This window comes from Heterodontus francisci, chromosome 5, assembly GCF_036365525.1.
Source record: "Heterodontus francisci isolate sHetFra1 chromosome 5, sHetFra1.hap1, whole genome shotgun sequence".
Classification (NCBI taxonomy): domain Eukaryota; kingdom Metazoa; phylum Chordata; class Chondrichthyes; order Heterodontiformes; family Heterodontidae; genus Heterodontus; species Heterodontus francisci.
In genome coordinates, this window is record NC_090375.1 from 67,776,672 (window position 1) to 67,789,502 (window position 12,831).

The following is a 12,831-nucleotide window of genomic DNA, read 5'->3' on the forward strand; positions in this document are numbered from 1 at the left end:
AAAATTTGAACCAGGCAGCTTGACGCTGGTCAAGGCATTGCCCTGAGGAATGAACCAGTGAATGGCTGTCACTTATTTTGTTCAGCTGAAACAGGCACAACGTTTGTACATATTCTTTCTGTCTGCAAATATAAATAGCTTCTAGTACGTGCAAATGTGTCACACTGCAAGCCCTACTGACAATCTTAAATTGGTTGTCAGCGTAATTCTTAGCACACTTCTTAGCACAATGTTGTCCAATCGTGGAATCCCATCTAATGTTGGACAGTGTGTTTTGAATTTTGCTAGCATGGGCTGGTTGGGTACGGTCTGTACCTTGCCCTTTGCGAACAGCAGAAGGGACATGTTGTTTGATACAATCCGCCAGGCTTTGGGACGTACAGCCTATATTCCTAGCATCACACTGGCATTGAAATACATTACTCATTTGTGTGATAGGCAGAACGTCTTTTTGGCTTGCTGACAGCATCCTGTTAGTGGCGAACACCACATGTGTTGCTACTGCATAGAAGTAGCGTGAAACAGCTAGCCTTACCTCTTGCTCAAAATTTTGGGATACATCACCCTTCCAGGGTAATCAGAGGTAGACTGGGCACTTTTCGGGGCTGAAAAAGAATGCCTTAGGCCTATTCATAAGATTGCGCGATATATAGCGAGAAACGATCTGATCAGGGTAGCCATTGTCACACAGGATGTCTCTGATTCGCCTTATTTCAGCATCAAGCTCGCACGGTGAGCAAATGGCTTGGGCCCTTTTTGAAGTTGCCAATAAGGACAGTCTTATGGCGCGTGGAACTGTAAGAATCCCAACGTGTGTATTGTCCAGTGAAGGTAGGCTTGCGGTAGTCTGTAGTAGAGAACCCCTTAGCAGATTTCTCAACTAGTACATCAAAGAAAGGGAGCTCATTTGACTGCTCCATTTCAGAGGTGATTTTGAACACAGTATGGATTGAGAGCAAGCATAATAAAATATTAACATGAGTTTCTAAACATATATGGGGTCATTTGCTGACATGTATCTTCAAGTTCTGCATCACTGTGTAGGGCAACTAGGTTATTTTAAGCCGTACAGTACTGGGGCATAATTCCTCCATGAAAATAACTGCCTAATGGACAAACAATTGTGGATTAGCAGAAGCAGAAAAGCCCAATGAGATATTCCTTAGCAGTGGAATAATGTATCGTATTAAACTCCTGTTCTTGTAAAATGTTTCCAATCCCCCAATCCCTCAAGTCTGGCTTCCACCCTGCCTACATCATAGCCACCCTTGTTAAAGTCATAAATGATTTCCTCTGTGACTGTGACCATGGTATGTTGTAACTCCTTTTTCTTCTTGGTCCATTTACAGTATTTACCCCAGTCAGTCATAACATCCTCCTTCACTGTCTCCACTCTATTGGGACTGCCGCAGTGTTGCTCTTACAAGGCAGTCAGCACATCTCCATTGATGGCTTTTCTCTCCACCGTTCCATATTTCTTCAAGGACTCTTCATTGGCCTATTCCTTGCCTTGTCTGATATTGACACAATGGATAGCATTGGCCATTCCTGGCATCTACTGCTGTCACATATCGGGATTTTTGATTTCTTTTATCGTCTTCACTGAGGATTTGGGAATTTCTTATGTTTAAGGGTTGTGTGTTGTAATGAATTGATTTTGCACAATGGTTTATTTGTTAGTATTCAGGAACTGAAAGTCTGTTTTTTGAGTTCAGATATGTCTTTACACAGCTTGTGGTTAGGATCTGGAATGCACTGCCTGAGAATATTGTGGAGGCAGATTTAATCGTGGCTTTCAAAAGGAAATTGGATAATTATCTGAAGAGAAAAGATTTTCAAAGCTACAGAGAAAAGCTGGGGACTGGGACTAGGTGAGTTGCTCTCGCAGAGAGCCGGCATGGACATGGTGTAACCATTCTGTTGATCTATGCTTCCATGAAGCCTGTTTTAAAGTGACATCACTCACAATCTAAAACAATGGCTGAAATTTTATGTGCCCCCCACCCCCGAAGAGTAGGAATGGCAGAATGGGGGTGGGTGGAGACGTAAAATGGAGCGGGAGGCTCAAGGGGGCCCTTCCCGACCCGCTCCCGCCTCCACTGCAACCTTACACAGGGCAGTGGTGGTGAAAAACGACCCGCCCACCCCAGGCCAATCAAGGCCCTTAAGTGGCCACTTACCGGCCACTTGAGAGCCTCCGCCTGCTACCGCTGGGATTGCACCTGTGTCAAGCCCAGGCCCTAGAAAAGCCGCCTGTTAAAAGCGGGCGGCTCTCTGACTGCCGGGGGGATGGGGGGGGGATGGCCCTCAGGATTGGGCACCCTGTACCCAACAGAGGGCTGCCCTCGGTGCCCTGACCACCCCCAGCACCCAACACGTCCTGTCCGCTCAATCGACTGCGCTTGCTTCGCCGGGGCCCGACTGATCACTCCCGGCGAGGCAACAAAAAGTTGCCTGCATTCCGGGGTTCCCTGACATCTTCCTCACGAAGCTGGGCTGCAGTCCCAGCAGTCGCCATCGCTCCCGGTGGCGCTGCTGGGACAGAGAGCTGCTGGCCCGCTGAATGGCCGGCATCTCTATTAGTTGGGACTTCCTGCTGCAAGCGCAGGAAGTCCTACATCAGAACACTGAAAAGCTGGGGACCTGCAAAATGCGCATCGGATCCCCAGGCCAGGCGGAAGTGGATTCGCCACCAACTTTTTAGTCGGTGGATGGCACCCGTCTGCCAAGGGTAAAATCCTGGCCCATGAGAGCCCATTGTCTCACACCATGTCCATTGTCAGGAAAACCCCTATTCAAGGGTAATTTTGACATTGTGAGAGTGTAAAACGGTTGATAGCAAGTCAGCAGCCTGCTTTACATCTCTCCCAACTGAAGTCAATGGAGATTAAAATTGGGTCGATCATAAAGTCAAAAGCTATCTTTATATCTTTAAAATTACGCCCTTGAAAAGCCGCCTGTTAAAAGCGGGCGGCTCTCTGCCTGGGGGTAAGGGGGGGGGGCATGAGGTGCGGTGGTGTGGCTCTCATGATTGGGCACCCTATGCCCGACAGAGGGCTGCCCCCGGTGAGAATAGATGGAGATATTTTTCTTTAAACTTTCAATCGAGGCAGGATGAGAGTTAAAATAAAAACAGAAAGTGCTGGAAATACATGGCAGATCTGGCAGCATCTGTGGAGAGAGAGAAACAAAGTTAACATTTCAGGTCAGTGACCTTTCATCAGAACACAATTCTCTCTCCACAGATGCTACCAGATCTGCTGTGTATTTCCAGCACGTTCTGTTTTTATTTCAGATTTCCAGCATTCGCAGTATTTTGCTTTTATTTCAGGATGAGAGTTACTTTGGTTTTCTTGATGGGCCAAAAGACTTGCAGGTTGATAGGTAAATTGGCCATTATAAATTGTCACTAGTATAGGTAGGTGGTAGGGAAATATAGGGACAGGTGGGGATGTTTGGTAGGAATATGGGATTAGTGTAGGATTAGTATAAATGGGTGGTTGATGTTCGGCACAGACTCAGTGGGCCGAAGGGCCTGTTTCAGTGCTGTATCTCTAATCTAATCTAATCTACTGGCAAATCACTGAACAGGGCAGAGTTCAGAGTGTCAGCCATTCTCCTGGCTAGGAACAGAAGGCGAAGAGCAGAAAGTGACACAGAAGCAGGCAGTAAGACAGCGAATCTGAGAGGGAGTCTGGCCTAGTGAGAGGAAATGACCGTGAAGATATCTACAGCGTACCCAAAACCTGTAACAGTCACACATTTGCACAGAGGCTTTGCACTGGCTTCATATGATTTTCTCTCCTTTTCACAGCCCCTGAGATCTTTGTCAGAATGCTCTTTACCAGGGCTGGCTTTTCCTTAGCCTCTGCTCAGGAATATGTTTGCTCACTTCAGCAACCTCTTCTGGTTTCCTTGTGCAACATCCGGTGTCTACTCATTCAAACCATTCATATCCCACCAAGTGCCTCTATCTGGGCTAGTTAGTGACAGTGGGAGCATAGGAAATTCCTGTCATTGAAGGTCCCGCCATTGGGTAATTTTCTCTCTCTGCTGCTTCTTTGTTCTTTCTTGCTCCTGTGGAGAGAAATGGACAGAGAAATGCACTGTTTCCTGCTTTTCTATGTTTTTTCCTTTTACTCTTTTTGGAGTAAGTGTCTCAGCAAACAGAACACCTTTTTGTCCCCTTTTTTTTGATTGTTGATCACTAGCATTTGTTCTCACAACCCAACTGTAGGTGCATGTTTCCGAACACGAATTGGGGAGCAGATCTGTTGGAGAACAGATTGCAGGACTGCTGTGATGCCCTGGAAGCCCCTTTGCACTCTGGTATCCAAAGCCATGATGGCAGCAGTCTGAACTTCCGTTGCAGCACTCAAATGCCACTTGTGCTGCAGTGGAAGTTGAGTTATCAGCCATCAGATGCTGCATCATATTTGGGCCTACAAGTGTACTAATATAGTTGGCCTTTACTTCCATGCTGGAAAGGATGGGCTCCAACCTACGCTGAAAGCTCGATGCCAAGTTGGTGCCAAATGCTTCCATGCTCTTGGATATTGACTGCAACCTTTCTGGAAGGCTTCCCTATACATCAAGCATTTAGTTGTGTAGGCCCACCAGTTTCCTTCTATAACCAGCCCCTTTGGAGTGCTCATCTGAGTTCTCTGCAGCAGAACTCATGCTATTTCACCCCTGGCAAGCTGGCACCAGCACTATCCTTGTCTCCTTCCTTGACCGTAGCACACATGCCCAGATCCTCACCATATGCAGATCCTGCTAGTTACATGCAGTGTTATTATCTGAGCTGGTGGTTACCAGTATGAAATCAAGTGATACTGTGTCTCCATCATCACTCTCTTCTTGATATCCTCCACTGCCTGACCAGGTTGCTGTTTCTGAATATCTGAAAGGTAAAGGGCTTAAAGGTCAGGGTTGTGATGAGGGAAGGGAGGAAAGTAAGAGGTTCATGCTTATACCACCTGCAGCTGGTAAGACAAAAGAGATTGTGGGATGTGAGGAGGATTAGGTATGAGGATACTGTCATTTTCAATGATTTCAGCCCTGCTACTGGCCATAACCTCAGCAAGGGCCATTTCAACAATGCCCAGCAACTCAATGGTCTCCTCTATGGGAGGGTTAGGATGTGCATGCACACTTGTGCTCTTGCAGTTAGTTCCTGCTGCCTCCAATTATGTGTCACCTTGTCGTGCAAGGGAGGGGAATTTCCAGTGAGTGATGTGCAATCTGTTTGGTTGATGTGGCTGCCATGGTTGAGTACTGGCAGTATATACACTCTTTGATATGCATGTGAGACTTGCAGTACAAACAAGCAAAGAACAAAGAACAGTACAGCACAGGAACAGGCCATTCGGCCCTCCAAGCCTGCGCTGATCTTGATGCCTGCCTAAACTAAAACCTTCTGCACTTCTGGAGACCGTATCCCTCTATTCCCATCCTATTCATGTATTTGTCAAGATGCCTCTTAAACGTCATTATCGTACCTGCTTCCACCACCTCCCCCGGCAGCAAGTTCCAGGCACTCACCACCCTCTGTGTAAAGAACTTGCCTCGCACATCCCCTCTAAACTTTGCCCCTCACACCTTAAACCTATGTCCCCTAGTAACTGACTCTTCCAACCTGGGAAAAAGCTTCTAACTATCCACTCTGTCCATGACGCTCATAACTTTGTAAACCTCTAACATGTCGCCCCTCCACCTCAGTCGTTCCAGTGAAAACAATCCGCGTTTATCCAGCCTCTCCTCATAGCTAATGCCCTCCAGACCAGGCAACATCCTGGTAAACCTCTTCTGCACCCTCTCCAAATCCTCCACGTCCTTCTGGTAGTGTGGCGACCAGAATTGCACGCAATATTCTAAGTGTGGCCTAACTAAAGTTCTGTACAGCTGCAGCATGACTTGTCAATTTTTATACTCTATGCCCCGACAGATGAAGGCAAGCATGCCGTATGCCTTCTTGACTACCTTATTCACCTGCGTTGCCACTTTCAGTGACCTGTGGACCTGTACGCCCAGATCTCTCTGCCTGTCAATACTCCTAAGGGTTCTGCCATTTACTGTATACTTTCCACCTGCATTAGATCTTCCAAAATGCATTATCTCACATTTGTCCGGATTAAACTCCATCAGCCATTTCTCCGCCCAAGTCTCCAACCGATCTATATCCTGCTGTATCCTCTGACAATCCTCATCATTATCCGCAACTCCACCAACCTTTGTGTCATCCTCAAGCTTACTAATCAGACCAGCTACATTTTCCTCCAAATCATTTATATATACTACAAACAGCAAAGGTCCCAGCACTGATCCCTGCGGAACACCACTAGTCACATCCCTCCATTCAGAAAAACACCCATCCACTGATACCCTCTGTCTTCTATGACCGAGCCAGTTCTGTATCCATCTTGCCAGCTCACCTCTGATCCCGTGTGACTTCACCTTTTGTACCAGTCTGCCATGTGGGACCTTGTCAAAGGCTTTACTAAAGTCCATATAGATAACATCCACTGCCCTTACTTCATCAATCATCTTTGTCACTTCCTCAAAAAACTCAATCAAATTTGTAAGACTCGACCTCCCCTTCACAAAACCATGCTGTCTCTCGCTAATAAGTTTGTTTGTTTCCAAATGGGAGTAAATCCTGTCCCGAAATCCTCTCTAATAGTTTCCCTACCACTGACGTAAGGCTCACTGGCCTATAATTTCCTGGATTATCTTTGCCACCCTTCTTAAACAAAGGAACAACATTGGCTATTCTCCAGTCCTCTGGGACATCACCTGTAGACAATGAGGATGCAAAGATTTCTGTCAAGACCCCAGCAATTTCTTCCCTTGACTCCCTCAGTATTCTAGGGTAGATTCCCATCAGGCCCTGGGGACCTATCTACCTTAATGCTTTGCAAGACACCCAACACCTCCTCCTTTTTGATAATGAGTTGACTGAGATTATCTACACTCCCTTCCCTCGGCTCATCATCCACAAAGTCCTTCTCTTTGGTGAATATTGATGCAAAGTACGCATTTAGCACCTCGCCTATTTCCTTTGGCTCCACACATAGATTCCCATCTCTGTCCTTGAGTGGGCCAACCCTTTCCCTGGTTACCCTCTTGCTCTTTATATATGTATAAAAAGCCTTGGGATTTTCCTTAATCCTGTTTGCCAATGACTTTTCATGACCCCTTTTAGCCCTCCAACTCCTTGCTTAAGTTCCTTCCAACTGTCTTTATATTCCTCAAGTGCTTTGTCTGTTCCTAGCCTTCCAGCCCTTACAAATGCTTCCTTTTTCTTTTTGACTAGGCTCACAATATCCCATGTTATCCAAGATTCCCGAAACTTGCCAAACTTGTCTTTCCTCCTCACAGGAACATGCTGGTCCTGGATTCTAATCAGCTGATGTTTGAAAGACTCCCACATGTCAGATGTTGATTTACCCTCAAACAGCCGCCCCCAATCTAAATTCTTCAATTCCTGCCTAATATTGCTATAATTAGCCTTCCCCCAATTTAGCACCTTCACCCGAGGACTACTCTTGTCCTTATCCACAAGTACCTTAAAACTTATGGAATTATGGTCACTGCTCCCGAAATGCTCCCCCACTGAAACTTCGACCACCTGGCCGGGCTCATTCCCCAATACCAGGTCCAGAATGGCCCCATCCCTAGTTGGACTATCTACTTACTGTTTCAAGAAGCCCTCCTGGATGTTCCTCACAAATTCTGCCCCATCCAAGCCCCTAGCACTAAGTGAGTCCCAGTCAATATAGGGGAAGTTAAAATCACCCACCACCACAACCCTATTACCTTTACATCTTTCCAAAATCTGTCTACATATCTGCTTCTCTACCTCCCGCTGGCTGTTGGGAGGCCTGTAGTAAACCCCCAACATCGTGACTGCACCCTTCCTATTCCTGAGCTCCACCCATATTGCCTCGCTGCATGACCCCTCTGAGTTGTCCTCCCGCAGTACAGCTGTGATATTCCCCTTAACCAGTAATGCAACTCTCCCACCCCTTTTACATCCCCCTCTATCCTGCCTGAAGCTTCTAAAGCCTGGAACATTTAGCTGCCAATCCTGCCCTTCCCTCAACCAAGTCTCTGTAATAGCAACAACATCATATTTCCAAGTACTAATCCAAGCTGGAGGTTCATCTGCCTTAACTGTTATACTTCTCGCATTGAAACAAATGCACTTCAGGCCATCAGTCCCGCTGTGCTCCGCAACATCTCCCTGCCTGCTCTTCCTCTTAGTCCTACTGGCCTTATTTACTATGTCCTCCTCATTTATTTCACTAGCTGTCCTACTGCTCTGGTTCCCACCCCCCCCCTCCCCCGCCACACTAGTTTAAACCCTCCCGAGTGACGCTAGCAAACCTTGCAGCCAGGATATTAGTGCCCCTCCAGTTTAGATGCAACCCGTCCGTCTTGTACAGGTCCCATCTGTCCCTGAAGAGAGCCCAATGGTCCTGATACCCTTCTACACCAGCTGCTCAGCCATGTGTTTAGCTGCACTATCTTCCTATTTCTAGCCTCACTGGCACGTGGCACAGGGAGTAATCCAGAGATTACAACCCTAGAGATCCTATTTTTTAACTTACTACCTAACTCCCTAAACTCCCCCTCATCACTCTTCCTGCCTATGTCATTGGTACCAATGTGTACCACAACCTCTGGCTGTTCACCCTCCCCCTTCAGAATGCCCCCTGTCCGTTCAGAGACATCCTTGACCCTGGCACCAGGGAGGCAACAGACCATCCTGGAGTCTCTTTCACGTCCACAGAAGTGCCTATCTGTGCCCCTGACTATAGAGTCCCCTATAACTATTGCTCTTCTGCGTTTTGTCCCTCCCTGCTGAACAACAGTGTCAGCCGTGGTGCCACTGCTCTGGCTGCTGCTGTTTTCCCCTGATAGGCCATCCCCCCCAACAGTATCCAAAACGGTATACTTGTTAGATAGGGGGATAGCCACAGGGGATTCCTGCACTGACTGCCTGCCCCTTCTAGCGGTCACCCATCTATCTGCCTGCGCCTTGGGTGTAACCACTTCTCTAAAACTCCTGTCTATGACGCTTTCCGCCACCTGCATGCTCCTAAGTGCATCCAGTTGCCGCTGCAACCGATCCATGCGGTCTGTGAGGAGCTGCAATTGGGTACACTTCCTGCAGATGTAGTCGTCCAGAACGCTGGAAGCGTCACGGACCTCCCACATCTCACAGGTGAAGTACATCACCCCTCTAACTGTCATTTCTAGCACTAATTAGTTAATTAATATAAAATAAATAAATACTTATTAAATCCTTACTAAATTATGATTCACTTAACTATATGGTCCCTCGTGCTAGATTTCTACAATAAATACTAAATGCTATCTAAATACAGTAATCTCCTCCCTCTGGTTTAGTTACTCTACTTATTAATTAGTTAATTATTGTTTTAATCAATTTTTATCAGTTTTATTTTCAAATTCGGTACAGATTCCCTCCCAGCCAATCAGGTCACAGCTTTCCTGTGACGTCACTTTTTCAGTTTTTTTTCCCCACCCGAGGTAACTTACCGGTCCGGAACTCTGCCCTCCGAGTCTGCTCCAAGAATCCCCGAGGTGAGTTTTTTATACTTGCCGGTCTGGAACTCCGCCCTCTGATTCCTGTGCCCGTTTTTGGGAGATATCCAATTTAGCTTCCTATATCTCTTCCCCAGTTGACTGCGCTGAATGGGATCCCAGTATCTCCATCCCCACCTTCTCCTGCTACATTAAGGGGAATGTTGGATCGTGGTAATGCTAATGCTCCAAAGACAGGAGTTCAAATCCCGCCATGGTACCTGGGGGAATTTAAATTCAATTAATTAATAAAACTGGAATGAAATGCCAGTCTGATTAACAATGATCAGGAAACTACCGGACTGTTGTAAAAACGCACCTGGTTCACTCGCGCCCTTCAGAGGAGGAAATCTGCCATCCTCACCTGGTTTGGCCTACATATAACTCCAAACCCACAGCAATGCCTTCTGAAATGACCTAGCAAGTCACTCAGTTGTACCAAACCCTGACAGAAAAAAGAACTGTGGGTATACCTACACTGCACAGACTCCAGTGGTTCAAGAAGGTGGCTCATCACCAACTTCTCAAAGGCAATTAGTGATGGGCAACAAATGCTGGCCTTACCAGTGATGCCCACATCCTAGGAATGAACTAAAAAAAAGGATAAAAGGACTTGCATTTATATAGCATCTTTCAAATCTGCTAGAACTACCCCACCTCCCCGCCAGAATTCTTCACAGCCGATTTAACTACTTTTGAAGTGTTGCCACTGTTGCTTTTTTGGCAAACGTAATGTTAATTTTTAGACATCAAGCCCACACAAACAGCAATGAGATGAGTGACAAGTTAATCTGTTTTTTGGTGTTGCTCATGAATGTCTCATTACTCTTCAAATAATAGTATAAATCTTTTACATTGACCTGAACAGGCATTAAGTGCCTCAGTTTAATACCTCATCTGAAACCTCCAGCAGTGAATTGCCGTCTTGGCTCAGTAATCGTACTGTATGTCTGAGTGAGAAGTTCAAGCCCCACGCTAGGACTGAAACCTAAATTCCTGCTGACACTGCGGAACTGAGGGAATGCTGTATTGTCAGAGGTGCGGTCTTTCAGATGCAATGTTAAGCTGAGTTGCTGTCTGCCCTCTCGGGGGAATTAAAAGATTTTGTGGCACTATTCAATGAAGAACAAGGGTGTTTTCACAATGTCCTGGCCAATATTTACTAAAAGAGATTAACTGGTTAGTTATCTCATTGTTATTTGTGAGACCTTTCTGTACACAAATTGGCTGTCATGTTTGCCTATGTTATTTCACTTAGAGATATTGTATTGGCTTGAACCCACTACCTTTTGATTAAGAAAGCTGAAACTTGGCTCAGTGATACCTGCTGTTCCTTTTCCTGTAACTTGTAATTCATGGAAGTTATGTTCCCTTAGGACAGAAGGCTTGTTATTTTCAAGCACAGACATGTTTATTCTACAACTATTGGAGAACTTTTATTACTTCTCTTTTATAGAGCTTCCATTCCAAAAATATTGCCTCAAGGGGTTTACATGCATTAAAGGATTCTACAAGCAAATATATACTTTGCTTCTTTGGTATGAAGAAGTTTCTACAGTGCATTTAACTCATAGGGTGTTACAGATCTAGTTTTAACAACAGATGAGTAGCAGCTTGCTGCCATTATACTTACTTTTGCTGATCTTGTGAGGTCATTAAACTTCTTCCTGCACTAAAGAAAGGGTTTTCAGGGTTAGGGAGTTTCTACTTACTGCCTGCATCACTTCCCATTGTTTTATAATTTTTATAAAAGATCTGGAAGCTGGAATTTTGTCCAAAGTTTCAGACAACACAAAATTGAGAGCAGTGGCAAATGATTAATATCAGTCTGCACAAATGCAAAAGGGTCTTGATGAGCTTGATCAATGCGTGGAGAAATTGCAGATGCATTTTAGTACAGGAAAATGTATGGTTATGAAATTTTGTAGAGGAATGTTGATGTGAATTATGTGCTAAGTGTGACTAGTTTGGAGGTATTGGAGCAGGGGAGAACTCTTGGGTTTGCCAGGCTGCTAAAAATGTAAACAGAATATTAAGATACATAGCGAAGGGTATAACAATATAAATCTAGACAGGCCATTTTATAATTGTACTTGGCCCTGGTGAAACTACATCAGCAGTACGTTGTGCAGTTTTAGTCTCCCTATAATAAAAGGAATATTTAGTTATTGGAGGAGATACAGGGAAGGACTTGAGTATGAGGGAAAATTGATTACCCTGGTTCTTTTCTCTCTTGGAAAAGAAGACTGAGAGGGGGGATGATAGAAGTATTTCAAATTGCATCAGCTTTGGACAAATTGGATCAAAATAAATTTTTTTACTGTGTACAGAATTTAAGTACAAGGGGTCTTATTTACAATTTTAGGACAGCGAAAGAAAATAGGAAATGCGGGAAGATTTCTTTTGTTGAAAGGCTGGTAAATATGTGGAACAGATTACCAGAATGTGTGGTGAGAGAATAAGCCCGAATGATTTCAAGAAGAAACTAGACAGATTTTTGTCAAGAAATGGGGTTGAGAGTTATTAGAATTTCCCTATATTATGGATATGCAGGTAAGTGTGAGCTCATCCATTTTGGACCAAAAAAGTATAGGTCTGAGTATTTTTTTAAAATGGTGAAAGGCTAGGAGCAGTGGCGGTCCAAAGATATTTAGGGGACCAATTGCACAGATCACTAAATTGTAGTGGTCAGGTACAAAAATTAATCTAAAAGACTAATGAAATGTTAGCATTTATAACTAGAGGGCTATAATATAAGGTTGGTGGGGGGAGGGCTGGTTGTGTGTTGGGGGTGGGGGGGGGGGTGTTTTGCAGTGAGAACAGAAAGTGCCGGAAATACTCAGCAGACATATCCAACACTTCATGTTCTCATTTCAGAGTTCCAGCATCTGCAGTATTTTGCTCTTATTTTGGAATTTTGCTACAGCTGTATAAAGCTTTGGTTAGACCACATCCGGTGTACTGTGTACAGTTCTGGGCTCCATATCCTTGAAAGGGTGTATTGACCTTGGAAGGGGTATAGCACAGACTCACCAGAATGTTACCAGGACTCCAAAGGTTAGAATATGAGGAGAGATTGCATAAACCAGGCTTGTGTACCCCGGAATGTAGAAAGTTAATTTGATAGCAGTTTTTAGGATTTTTAAAGTAATTGATATAGATGGAGAGAAACATTTTATTGCTGGTGGGGGTGTCAAGGACAAGGGACTATAACCTTAA

General features: G+C 45.1%; 1 protein-coding gene across 4 annotated transcripts in view; it reads left to right on the forward strand.

Annotated features, from left to right (window-relative positions):
* Positions 1–12,831, forward strand: part of cdh17 (cadherin 17, LI cadherin (liver-intestine)) — a 119,433-nt gene that overhangs the window by 15,415 nt on the left and 91,187 nt on the right. The gene's annotated exons all lie outside the window — the stretch shown is intronic.